Here is a 13,094-nt window from a genome sequence, read left to right on the forward strand (position 1 = left end):
TCAACTTAACAAGCATTAAACAAAATGGCCCAGTCATCTATTCACCTTTGTTTAATACACACAGCGTTGTCTCTAATGTTATCTAACTACTGATAGCTCGCGATATCATCAGTTTTGGTGCTGGCTAAGTAGCGTGAGCTAACGTTAGCTTCTAGCCACAATGCTATATTGTTATAATGGCATACTCCATTGACGTTAGCATGCAGCTAACAATGCTACCGATCGGTTTTTAGACTAAACTATCCGCTCTTGGTGGTCACTTGTGTTGATGTTAGTTTTGTTTCATCAACAAATGACAGGCAGAACACACAGTGAATGTATCCGTTTTGTTTATTGCACTTTTATTAGGCTTTGCTGAAAAAGAATTGCTGCATTGAGTAAATAGGCAAGATGGTGGCGCGGCATAGGCGCCTGCCTTATTGACATTTTCTTTGCTGGAGCTTCCAGGAAGTGTATTGGCACATTCGTTCTGATTGGTTGAAATTGCCTTCATGTTTGCCACCTACTGCCACCTACTGCTTTGGCAGTGTACTACATCAGTGTGCTCGGGTGACAAAAACGAAAAAAAAAACGAAAGTGTGACGTCGCGGCGATACGCATATGAAAACAATACGAAGATGATACGAAAGGTGTAACCGCCGCCTAAGACAGTAAAGTGCAGTGGTACTCTTCTCTGGACCTCTAGAAACCTTGTACACTATTATTGCGTTAATACTAGTGTTTCCTGTGTACTCAGTGTATCAGTTTGTTCTCCTGTGTGTAGGACCTCACCCCTCCGGCCTGCACGCCCCACCTACAGATCTCACCGCCACAATGCTATATTGTTATAATGGCATACTCCATTGACGTTAGCATGCAGCTAACAATGCTACCGATCGGTTTTTAGACTAAACTATCCGCTCTTGGTGGTCACTTGTGTTGATGTTAGTTTTGTTTCATCAACAAATGACAGGCAGAACACACAGTGAATGTATCCGTTTTGTTTATTGCACTTTTATTAGGCTTTGCTGAAAAATAATTGCTGCATTGAGTAAATAGGCAAGATGGTGGCGCGGCATAGGCGCCTGCCTTATTGACATTTTCTTTGCTGGAGCTTCCAGGAAGTGTATTGGCACATTCGTTCTGATTGGTTGAAATTGCCTTCATGTTTGCCACCTACTGCCACCTACTGCTTTGGCAGTGTACTACATCAGTGTGCTCGGGTGACAAAAACGAAGAAAAAAAACGAAAGTGTGACGTCGCGGCGATACGCATATGAAAACAATACGAAGATGATACGAAAGGTGTAACCGCCGCCTAAGACAGTAAAGTGCAGTGGTACTCTTCTCTGGACCTCTAGAAACCTTGTACACTATTATTGCGTTAATACTAGTGTTTCCTGTGTACTCAGTGTATCAGTTTGTTCTCCTGTGTGTAGGACCTCACCCCTCCGGCCTGCACGCCCCACCTACGGATCTCACCAGCCTGCACCTCCCCGCGACTACATGGACATACCACTTGCCTCCTCTCACTCCCAGCTATTCACCACCTGCCCCCTTGGCATTCTCTGTTTTTTTTTTTTTTTTTATCCACTTTTTCTCCCATTTTTCTATATTTTCTCCCATCCCAATTTCGTATCATCCAATTCAACCCTCCCCTGTCACGAACGCTGTTTCTTGCCTCCCACAAGCCGGCTGCAATGTGGACTAAGTCATACATAGCACAAGTCCCCTCCGGTACTTGAGGTAACAGCAGTCGCATCTTTTCACCTGCGCAGCTCGATCTCTCAGTGTCGAGGAGTAACGCGTGGGAGGCTCACGCTGCCCCCGACACTTCCTGATTCTACTGCGCAGGCGCACCAACCGACCTGTAGGAGTCGCTTGTTCACAACGTTCGATCCCCACCCTTCAGTTTTCCCTCCCCGTAATACGGCCAATGTGTATTACTGCGGACGACCAGCTAAACTGAAAACAATGTGGAGAGCTGGATTCGAACACGCGAATCCTAGCGTCTCCACACTGGTGGCGAGTGCCTTGCCCACTACACCACCTAGCCGCCCCGCATTCTCTGGGTTGTTATTAAATAACCTAAACCGCTTCATTCTCCTGTGCCTTGTGTTCTGCTCTTGGGTTCACCCGACCGACACCCCCCATAACAGTTCTAGCTTTCCAAAGAGCCGTCAGGTGTGATCCTAGCGGCAGCCCTTGCACAAGTGTCCTGCTTAAATTCATCAGATCTAATTCATAAAATTCAACTGTGAATGTCTTCTGTGATCTATATCTATATAGAACTTGTAAGTCGCTTTGGATAAAAGCGTCAGCTAAATGACTAAATGTAAATGTAATGAGATTCACCTCACCTCATTTGGGCACACGTACATTATCGGATCTTGTGTTTTATTATACCTTTTTTGTTTTATTTTTAATTTTTTTTAAGTTGAGCATAATATATAATGTGTAATATATAATTATAATAATATAATTCTCCTTTGTGCATTTGGATAGTATTGTAATATAAAATATAATGTGGATATATGATTGTTATTCCATTTGTACCATATAATACTATGTTTTACCCATTTTACGTGTACAAATCATTACAAAATAAAATATTGATTTTATTTTGTATTTCATTTTATTTTGTATATAGAATTGTATTGGCACAATCAAAAAGCATGTCAATTAAGGGGCGTTTTATTTATTCATCCTGGTATCCCTCCTTCCATTTGACAATCAACCCAAGACAAGAGGCAGAGCCACTAACATTGACCTTGACTTTGAGGGTCAGTGATTTTTGCAAAATTATTACAAAAAAATGGCAAAATTTATCTTTTGGACAAAAAAAAAGCACATTCTTATTTACCATTTCAAAAGTCTGGTGCACTTTTGTTCTATGGGTGATTTCAATAAAATTCTGAGAGATTCAATTATACATTTTTATTTTATTATTTTGTATGTATGGTCATATAACATTCATGTGACATCACTGCAACACATTATTATAGTCCAATTTGTCCTGAAAACAAAGTTGTATCAGAATGGTCTCTAACTACACACCCTCAAGACCCCTCCGCTCTACATCTTCTAACTCCACACCCTCAAGACCCCTCCGCTCTACATCTTCTAACTCCACACCCTCAAGACCCCTCCACTCTACATCTTCTAACTCCACACCCTCAAGACCCCTACGCTCTACATCTTCTAACTACACACCCTCAAGACCCCTACACTCTGCATCTTCTAACTACACACCCTCAAGACCCCTACGTTCTGCATCTTCTAAGTTCTAACTCCACACCCACAAGACCCCTACGTTCTGCATCTTCTAACTCCACACCCTCAAGACCCCTACGCTCTGCATCTTCTAACTACACACCCTCAAGACCCCTACGCTCTGCATCTTCTAACTACACACCCTCAAGACCCCTACGCTCTACATATTCTAACTACATACCCTCAAGACCCCTACGTTCTGCATCTTCTAACTCCACACCCTCAAGACCCCTACGCTCTGCATCTTCTAACTACACACCCTCAAGACCCCTCCGCTCTACATCTTCTAACTCCACACCCTCAAGACCCCTACGCTCTATATCTTCTAACTACACACAGTCAAGACCCCTCCGTTCTGCATCTTCTAACTCCACACCCTCAAGACCCATACGCTCTACATCTTCTAACTACACACCCTCAAGACCCCTACGCTCTACATCTTCTAACTCCACACCCTCAAGACCCCTACGCTCTGCATCTTCTAACTCCACACCCTCAAGACCCCAACGCTCTACATCTTCTAACTACACACCCTCAAGACCCCTCCGCTCTGCATCTTCTAACTCCACACCCTCAAGACCCCTACGCTCTACATCTTCTAACTCCACACCCTCAAGACCTCTACGCTCTGCATGTTCTAACTACACACCCTCAAGACCCATACGTTCTGCATCTTCTAAGTTCTAACTCCACACCCTCAAGACCCCTACGCTCTACATCTTCTAACTCCACACCCTCAAGACCCCCCCGCTCTACATCTTCTAACTCCACACCCTCAAGACCCCTACGCTCTGCATCTTCTAACTACACACCCTCAAGACCCCTACACTCTGCATCTTCTAACTACACACCCTCAAGACCCCTACGTTCTGCATCTTCTAACTACACACCCTCAAGACCCCTAGGCTCTGCATCTTCTAACTACACACCCTCAAGACCCCTCAAGAGCTGTGGTGTTCCACTGCGGCATGGTGGTCATGCTGGACCTCCAAAAGGCTTTCGACACTGTCAATCACTCCATTCTGATTGATAAGCTAAAAGCAAGTGGTTTTGATAGTGATTCAGTGAGCTGGATGCAATCCTACCTGGAGGGGGCAGAATCTGCACCTGGCTCACTGATAACAAACTATTATTACACCTGGGTAAAACAGAGTCCATTCTCTTTGGATCAAATAACAAACTCAGCAAGGCCGAAGGCTTCTCTGTTACAGTGGGTGACAATATTGTCACAAGGAAAGATGAAATTACATACCTGGGTTCCATCCTAGAGGCAAGTCTTTCCTGTGACAAAATGGCAACCAATATAATCAAAAAAAGTCAACCAACGAACAAGATTCTTGTACCGGATCTCCTCTCTGGTAAACAAGAATACCCTGAAGACTCTAACAGGAGCACTCATTCAAGGGTACTACGACTACGCTTGCACCTCATGGTACCAAAGCACCTCAAAGGCACTAAAAACAAGATTACAAACATCACAAAACAAACTGCTTGACCTTACTCCTGAAACTCCACTTACCCCTGCCCACTTTGACAACCTAGGATGGCTTAGAGTAGACGACAGAGTACAGCAACTTGTAATGGGCCTGGTCTACAAGATACACTACATTTACATTTACATTTACATTTAGTCATTTAGCTGACGCTTTTATCCAAAGCGACTTACAAGTTCTGTACGACAAGCCATCAGGAAGGGCACAACTCTATCAGCTGAGTAACAATGTTCATCAAAGTGTTGAGTGCTACAGTGTAGGTTAGTTTATTAGGACAAGTGCATGACAGTATGGTTAGTTAGGGTTAGGTTTTTTTTTTTTTTTTTTTATTCAGATAATGGTTGAAGAAGTGTGTCTTTAGTCGACGGCGAAAGATTGGACGTGTTTCGGCTGTCCTAACTGGGGTGGGTAGTTCATTCCACCATTGTGGGGCAAGGACTGAGAATAGGCGACTTCTCTTTGATGACCCTCCCGGAGCTTGGATAGGAGTAGGTCTGAGGCGGCCAGAAGATGCAGAGCGTAGGGGTCTTGAGGGTGTGTAGTTAGAGACCATTGACCGGAGGTAGGCGGGAGCAGTTCCCTTTGCCGCACGGTATGCTAGGTCGAGGGCCTTGAAGTGGATTCGTGCAGCAATGGGGAGCCAGTGCAGGTCCCTAAGAAGTGGGGTGACATGGGCCGACTTCGGTAGGTTTGAGATCAGGCGGGCCGCTGCGTTCTGAATGAGTTGAAGAGGCTTAGTGGCAGTGGCCGGGAGGCCAGCGAGCAGTGCGTTGCAGTAGTCGAGGCGGGAGATGACTGTTGATTGGACGAGGAGTTGGGTGGCTTCTTTTGTCAGGAAGGGGCGGATCCTTCTGACGTTGCTCAGGAGGAATCGGCAGGTTCTGGTTGTCGCTGCGATGTGAGCAGAGAAGTTCAACTGGTCGTCGAGGACAACACCAAGGTTCTTGGCGGTCGGGGACGCGGTCACAGCTGCATTCTCGACTGTGATGGAAAGGTCGGTCAGGGGGGAGGATTTGGCCGGCAGGTGGAGCAATTCTGTTTTGCTTAGGTTCAGTTTGAGGTGGTTGGTCGTCATCCAGGCGGAGATGTCGGACAGACAGGCCGAGATCCGCTCAGAGACGTGGATATCTGAGGGAGGGAAGGAGAGGAAGAGTTGAGTATCGTCGGCATAACAGTGGTAGGAGAAGCCATGAGACGTGATAATGTTACCCAGTGATTTAGTGTAGAGGGAGAAGAGAAGGGGTCCTAAAACCGAGCCCTGGGGGACACCCGTCCGCAGGGGGCGGGTGGCCGACAGGGTCCCTCTCCATGACACTTGGTAGGAGCGGTCATTGAGGTATGATGACAACCATGTCAGCGCAGAGCCAGCCACTCCCATTCCTGCGAGGGCCGCGAGGAGGATCTGGTGGTTGACTGTGTCGAAGGCTGCAGATAGATCTAGGAGAATCAGGACAGAGGAGAGGCCTTTCGCTTTTGCTAAGTGAAGTGCCTCTGTGACCGCAATGAGGGCTGTCTCTGTGGAGTGACCAGTCCTGAAGCCTGACTGATTAGGGTCTAGGAGGTCATTCTGTAAGAGATAAGCAGTAAGTTGGTTGGATACAGCACGTTCAAGTGTTTTAGAAAGGAAGGAGAGAAGAGAGACAGGACGGTAGTTGCCTATGACGGTAGGGTTCAGGGATGGTTTTTTTATGAGGGGCGTGACTCTGGCTTGTTTTAGGGAGGTGGGGACCACCCCCGAGTTGAGTGAGGAGTTGATGGTTGCAGTTAGGAATGGGAGGATGTCTGGTGCTATGGTCTGGAGGAGTGGGGAAGGTAGCCGGTCCAGCTGGCATGTAGTCGGACGGTTCGACGTTACCAGTGTCAGGGTCTCGGCTTCTGTAATGTACATGTCAAAATACTTCCCAAAGGTCAGTGAATATCACCACGACCACAACACCAGAGGGAGTTCCACAAATCATGTGCAACCCAGATTCGGCACAATCAAGGGACTAAACACATTTCGCAATTATGCCACATCAATGTGGAACGCCCTACCCAAAGCTGTAAAGGAATGTGAATCACTACCCACTTTCAAAACCACTCTCAAAGAGCACCTACGAGAGACTGCAATTCGAAACTGGCCCCTGTAAATGTACAGTAAATGTCTACTCCTAACTCAATAATACACGGGACCTCGATCTTCTTGGGACCAAGTAAGGTTTCGTCGATATTCCAATGTACAGTTTTGCTTGTACAGTTGTACAGTTTCCCCCACCCCGCCTACCCAACCCCCTCTTTGGAACGCCCTACCCAAAGATGTGAATCCCTACCCACATTCAAACCCGCTCTTAAAGAGCACCTACGGGAGGCTGCAATTCGAAACTGGCCACCGTAAATGTCAAACCCCCCCCCCCCCCCCCCACCCTCTCCGAATAGACAGTCTCCTCCCCACCGTATGTATTATATTTCCTCCCCGCCTGTTAGGGTTTGTAACCGACCTCAAGCGCAACGGCACAGAGAGAGTTGTTTCAGAGTTAGCCAAAGCAAGGGCGTATTTATTCTCAGAGTCACAAGATTGAATTAGGTTGAGCAACAGAACAAACGGGGAATCTGGCAAGTGAAGATTGTTGCGGCTCTGCAGATTCTCCCAGTAGGTGGTGGTGAGGAATTAGCTTGTGACGTCTGAAGCCGCTCTGCAGATCCTCCCAGCTTTCACTCCAGGTGGAAACGGAGAGAGAGAGAAATCTGAGTTAGCCCAGCGCACAACAGAAACAGAGAGGTGACTGATCCAAATAAATATCCAAGTGACTTGATCTTCGGTGTAATATACACAGTTAGCAGAGTCCAGAGAAAAAACAATACGGTAATCCAAAGTGTAAATCCAACACAAAAAATAGGTGAGAACAGTATAACAAAAACGGGATCTCTTCGGTGTTTCACAAACACACAAAAAACTGGTGATCCAAAAATAACTGTTTCCAAAAACTCACCAGAGCGCAACGCGTAAAGCGGGCAGATAAACGAGGCGCAGCTTCGTACGGGGAATCAGGTTCTCCACAGGGATTACTTCACGAAAGTCCTGGGGAGCAACAGACAGGGAGCAGCGACGGGAAAGACAGGCAAATGCAGGAGTATATTCAAAACGATCCAACATCGATATTAGGGAGATCAGGGTATATAAAGCCACAGGGCGCTGATGACAAGCTGTGACAGCTGCGGGATGAAATTGATCATTGCTCCAGAAGCGTGTGGTGGGGAGAGCACCAATCAACACGGCACCTTACAGGAACGGAGCGTGTGGCGGGGAATGCAATTAATCAACAAAATACCTTAAAGGAACGGAGCGTGTGGGTGGGGAGCGGACCAAACCTCACACCGCCGTATGTATATTTTTTCTCCCGCCCACCCACCCCCTCCTAATGTACAGTCTCCTCCCCATCATATGTATATATTCTCTGTTAGGATCTATGGGTAACAGTACTGTATATTTGCATATCGTATATGTCACAAATGTAACAGTACTATATACCTGAATCTGAATGTCATGTATGTCCCTATGCCATAAATGTCATGATGTCATGTATGTTGTGTATGTCATAAATGTCACTATGAATTGAAAATGGGGGACCCTGATGTAAACAAGACAAACGTCTTTCTCTGGTCTGCATCCCCTTAACAATTGTGTGTATTGAACCGTACTGTATTGTACCCATTCTGCAATCTGTTAAATAAAGTTTTCATTCATTCATTCATCCCTTCCTGCTGACTTGTTGTACAGAACTTGTACGTCGCTTTGGATAAAAGCGTCAGCTAAATGACTAAATAATGTAAATGTAAAATGTATCTAACATGATTGTGTATTACAGTGTTGAGGTTATACATGCATTATTACACAATTACACCAGGCAAACCAAAAATAGGAAAAAGGTACAACCTGAGAGGGTCTAACATCACCACCAGACTTGTGTTGACCATACATTTATAACAATTGCTCTTCCCCCAATACAGGAAACTCTGGAAACTTCTTATTTCTGCACAAATGTTTAATAATAAAATATCATTTGAATCTTTTCACATCTTTGCACCGAATTATGGAAAGTAGTATCAAAGTATCGTTATAATCATTATCAGTATCAATATCGGTATCAATAAAATCCTAACGATACCCATCCCTACTTTATACTGTGAATTTATTTCTTGGTAGAACCGGAGGTGTGGCCAGCAGTAGCAACCCCTCTCAGTAGAAATCCAATCCACACACCAGACAAAAACAAAAACTGCAGACAAAGCGCAGTACCATGTTGTCATCTTTTGCCTAGAGGTCGCTGTCTGATATTTCCCCCCACGCTTGCTTTATTTGCGGATGTAGCTCACAGGAATTGTGTCAAGCTAACTTAATTACGCTAAATTAAGACTTCCTGTGGAGAGGTTTTGCCGTCAAAATAAACGTGTGGAAATTTAAACCGACATATCGTTAGCCTCATAGCATAATTGCCTAAGTCATTTTTCAAGACTTTCGGAAAAGAAGAAAAAACGAATTTTCACACGAGTGAGTTAGGCAGAAAGAAATGTTTAAAATAACAAAGTTCTGATTGGCTGAGGACACAGCCACTACGCCAGGGTGGTGCAGCAGTGAGAGTAGAGTTAGGCAGAAATATCAATTTGGTCAAAAAATGACTTAGGCAATTATGCTATGAGGCTAACGATATGTAAATCATTGCGACCTATTTATTTATTGATTGATTGATTGGCTGGATGAACCCTCCACCATCTGCCAGCCGTTGCCATCTGGCACCTGGGGGTGAAACCAAAACCAAAACAGTGGCTCAATCACCATCTGGGTGAGTCTTCTGACAAGGCGCGCTCCTCCGCTACACACGGTGCCATTGATTGATTGATTGATTGATTGACATTTTTATTATATAAAAAGCCACCGCAGGGAACAATGGGCCTCGTGCATGAAGCGATATAAGAACAGATTTCGTTCTTAACTAGCATTTCTTCTTATTTTGTTCTTACCTGGGATTCAGCAATGTTTTCTTATTGTTGCTTTTCGCTCAGGCAAGACCAAATTCTAAGAGTGGTCGAGAGCAAAAAAAAATGCAATTATTATTATTATTATAACTTATTGTGTGCGTTCTGTCTGAAATGGATTATATATTGCTGTTAGAACAGTTATGAGCCTCTGGCCGCCCAGGCCACTGATTGATTGAAAATTGTATTAACAGATTGCAGAATGGGTACAATACAGTACAGCTCAATCAGTGGCGTCCTTTCACTAAAAGGCAAGGTATGGCGAGTAGGGGCGGGGGGGGGGGGTGTTTCCCCCCCTTGGTGGATTTTTTTTTGTCAAATCAGTTGTGCAATAGTCACTTTTGGTGAGTTGTTTCTATACAATTCAGTTATATGACATTTAGGTATGACACAGGACTACACAAGCATTTTTAGTATAGAAATGTGTCAACAGACTAAAGCAGGGAACCACAATATTTTGCATACGAATTATGCAGAATGTAATATCATAACTGTCTAAGTAATTACTTTTCTTGCAATTGGGCCAATTTTCCTTAGGTACGGTTTTGAGGTGTGTGTTCAACAGAATGTTGTATCAAAAACACATTCACAAAAAGTATGGGTTATTGAATGCTGAACTGCACTATTATAATCACTAAGCCAGACCTTACCTGTGTGCCTGTATCACTTGTCTCTGCTGCCCTTTGATAAAAAACGTCCCTATGTCCATTTTCCTTTTTTTGGGCATATTTCAGTTAGTCACAGCAAAAGTCACCTAGTAAAAGTGAGATAATTGACCATATCAAAACATGCTAGGGCTGTACCGAATAGTTCGAAGCTTCGTTCATAATGTTGACATTCGAATTCTAAATCAACATAAAAAAATTACATTTTTATTTGCCAAGGTATGGCGAGTGCCATACCTTGCCATACCAAATGGACGCCCCTGAGCTCAATACACACAATTGTTAAGGGAATGCAGACCAGAGAAAGACGTTTGTCTTGTTTACATCAGGGTCCCCCATTTTCAATTCATCATAACAATGAACACTAAGGTCCATGTGGGCTTATTATGGGCTAGACGGTAAACACATGAGTTTAACCCCATAGCAGTGTCTAATTCAGATATGTGAGCTTTAAAATGCAGCCTAAATAACCACTGCCAAATAATGTAAAGAATGTAACGCTTGATTGTTTAGAATAGAATAGAAATACCTTTATTATCCAGAGGGAAATTTGACACTGCAAATCGCTCACATTAAACATTTAGACAGAACAAGTCACGAATAAGAATAACAAAACAAATTGCCTAAGAATAAGAATAGAATAAAATACACAGTAAATAAATAAAGTTAAAATATACTTAAGCATTACATCACGCGCAGGAGTGGTTTGTGACCAATAAACCATGCCTAGGGGTGGTCGTTAGACCCCCCTAGGCATGGTTTATTGGTCACAAATCACGACTACAAGTGGTGTAAAGCTTTTATACAACTGCCAGATTCATCCAACCTTATTTCTATACAATAAACACACATTAATCGAAGATTTATTGAAAAAACCATCCGCCAGAAAAAGTAGTTCCCACAACTACAAAAAAGACAAGTTGCCTCCATGTGGAAGCAGCTTGAAGTGCATCCAACCAAACTAACACATCCAACTGTGTATTATTGGAATGATTGAGAGAAGTTGCCTCATGTGGAAGCAGCTTGAAGTGCATCCAACCAACTAACACATCCAACTGTGTATTATTGGAATGATTGATTGAAAATTTTATTGCCAGATGCAGAATGGGTACAATACAGTACGGCTCAATACACACAATTGTTAAGGGAATGCAGACCTACTTTCCATAGAACTTCATTCTTAGATGCTTCTATATAAAGTAGGTAAAACAAATTAAAACGTTTTCTTTGCCCTATAGGAAAAAAACGTTTTCTTCGCCCTATTTTTTTATTTATTTCTTTTAGCCTAAACTTAACCAGTTGGAAACCAGGGGTACAGTAATAAAATTAGCAATCAACCAATCAATCAATTCAATAGACCATGCTCACTTAAAACAGCGCTGCTTCTCTCTCAGTCTGACTCCCCCGCTGTTGCAGACAGGAGTGTGTGTGTGTGTGTGTGTGTATGTGTGTGTGTGTGTGTGTGTGTGTGTGTGTGTGTGTATGTGTGTGTGTGTGTTTGTGGGTACGCCAGCGTCGGACAGTGTGAGAGTGAACGCTGCAGTCAGTGGGAAGGAAGTAGAAATTTAAATCAATCAATTAATCAATCAATCAATCCGCGATTTTTCTTTTGTTCTAGATTGACTCAAGACCCATCAATTACATCATCCAACATTGTTTAAAGGACTAACACATTCCCCTTGACAGAATCGCTTCATATTTAGTCGTTATGGTGCTATCAACATATCCATTTGTTGTCCGCGATCTTGTTTTCTCCCGGAGTGAGCCGGGGAGTGATATGTGATTCGGTTGTGGGCGGGTCCTGAGCCCAGGACCGTGGATTGTTGCCAATAAAGACGTGTAAATGGCCAATCAGAATCGAGAAATGTGCATGCCGTTGTATAATGAAGTCTACAGTAGGTGTAATATTGCACAGTGATTGATTGATTGAAAACTTTATTAACAGATTGCAGAATGGGTACAATACAGTACGGCGCTACTAAACTCACGCCAGAGGGCTTCCTGTATCATGTGGTATATGTTTTGTATCCGCCCGAGTCTTTTAGTTAACTTTTAATAAGGAACACTTTCTTGGCAAATTTCTTGGCAAATACTGCGGCATGGTCATGCTGGACCTACAAAAGGCCTTCGACACTGTCAATCACACCATTCTGATTGACAAGCTAAAAGCAATTGGTTTTGATAGTCTATCAGTGAGCTCAAGTTCAAGTTCTTTAATAGTTGTCATACAGAAGTACAGAATACTTTCATACAAAATGCTTCTTACTGTTACGCTCCAGAGACTGTGCTAGACAAGATAGTATCAAATATTATACAACGGCATGCAAATTTCTCGATTCTGATTGGCCATTAACACGTCTTTATTGGCAACAATCCACGCTGCTGGCCCAGGACCCGCCCACAACCGACCCACATCACATCACTCCGCCGGATCACAAGAAGGTGGCCAATAATCTTTACAAATGGATATGTTAATGGCGACTAAACGACTAAATATCAAGCGATTCTGTCACAGCGAATGTCTTAGTCGTTTAAACAATGTTGGATGATGTAATTGATGGGTCTTGAATCATTCTGTAACAAAAGAAAAATCGCGGATTGATTGATGGATTAATTTGCGATTTTTTTTTCAATTTCTTTTTCCTTTCGACTGTCAGCGCTCGCTCTAGTCT

This window comes from Notolepis coatsorum (genome assembly GCF_963971535.1).
Source record: "Notolepis coatsorum genome assembly, chromosome: 15".
NCBI lineage: Eukaryota > Metazoa > Chordata > Actinopteri > Aulopiformes > Paralepididae > Notolepis > Notolepis coatsorum.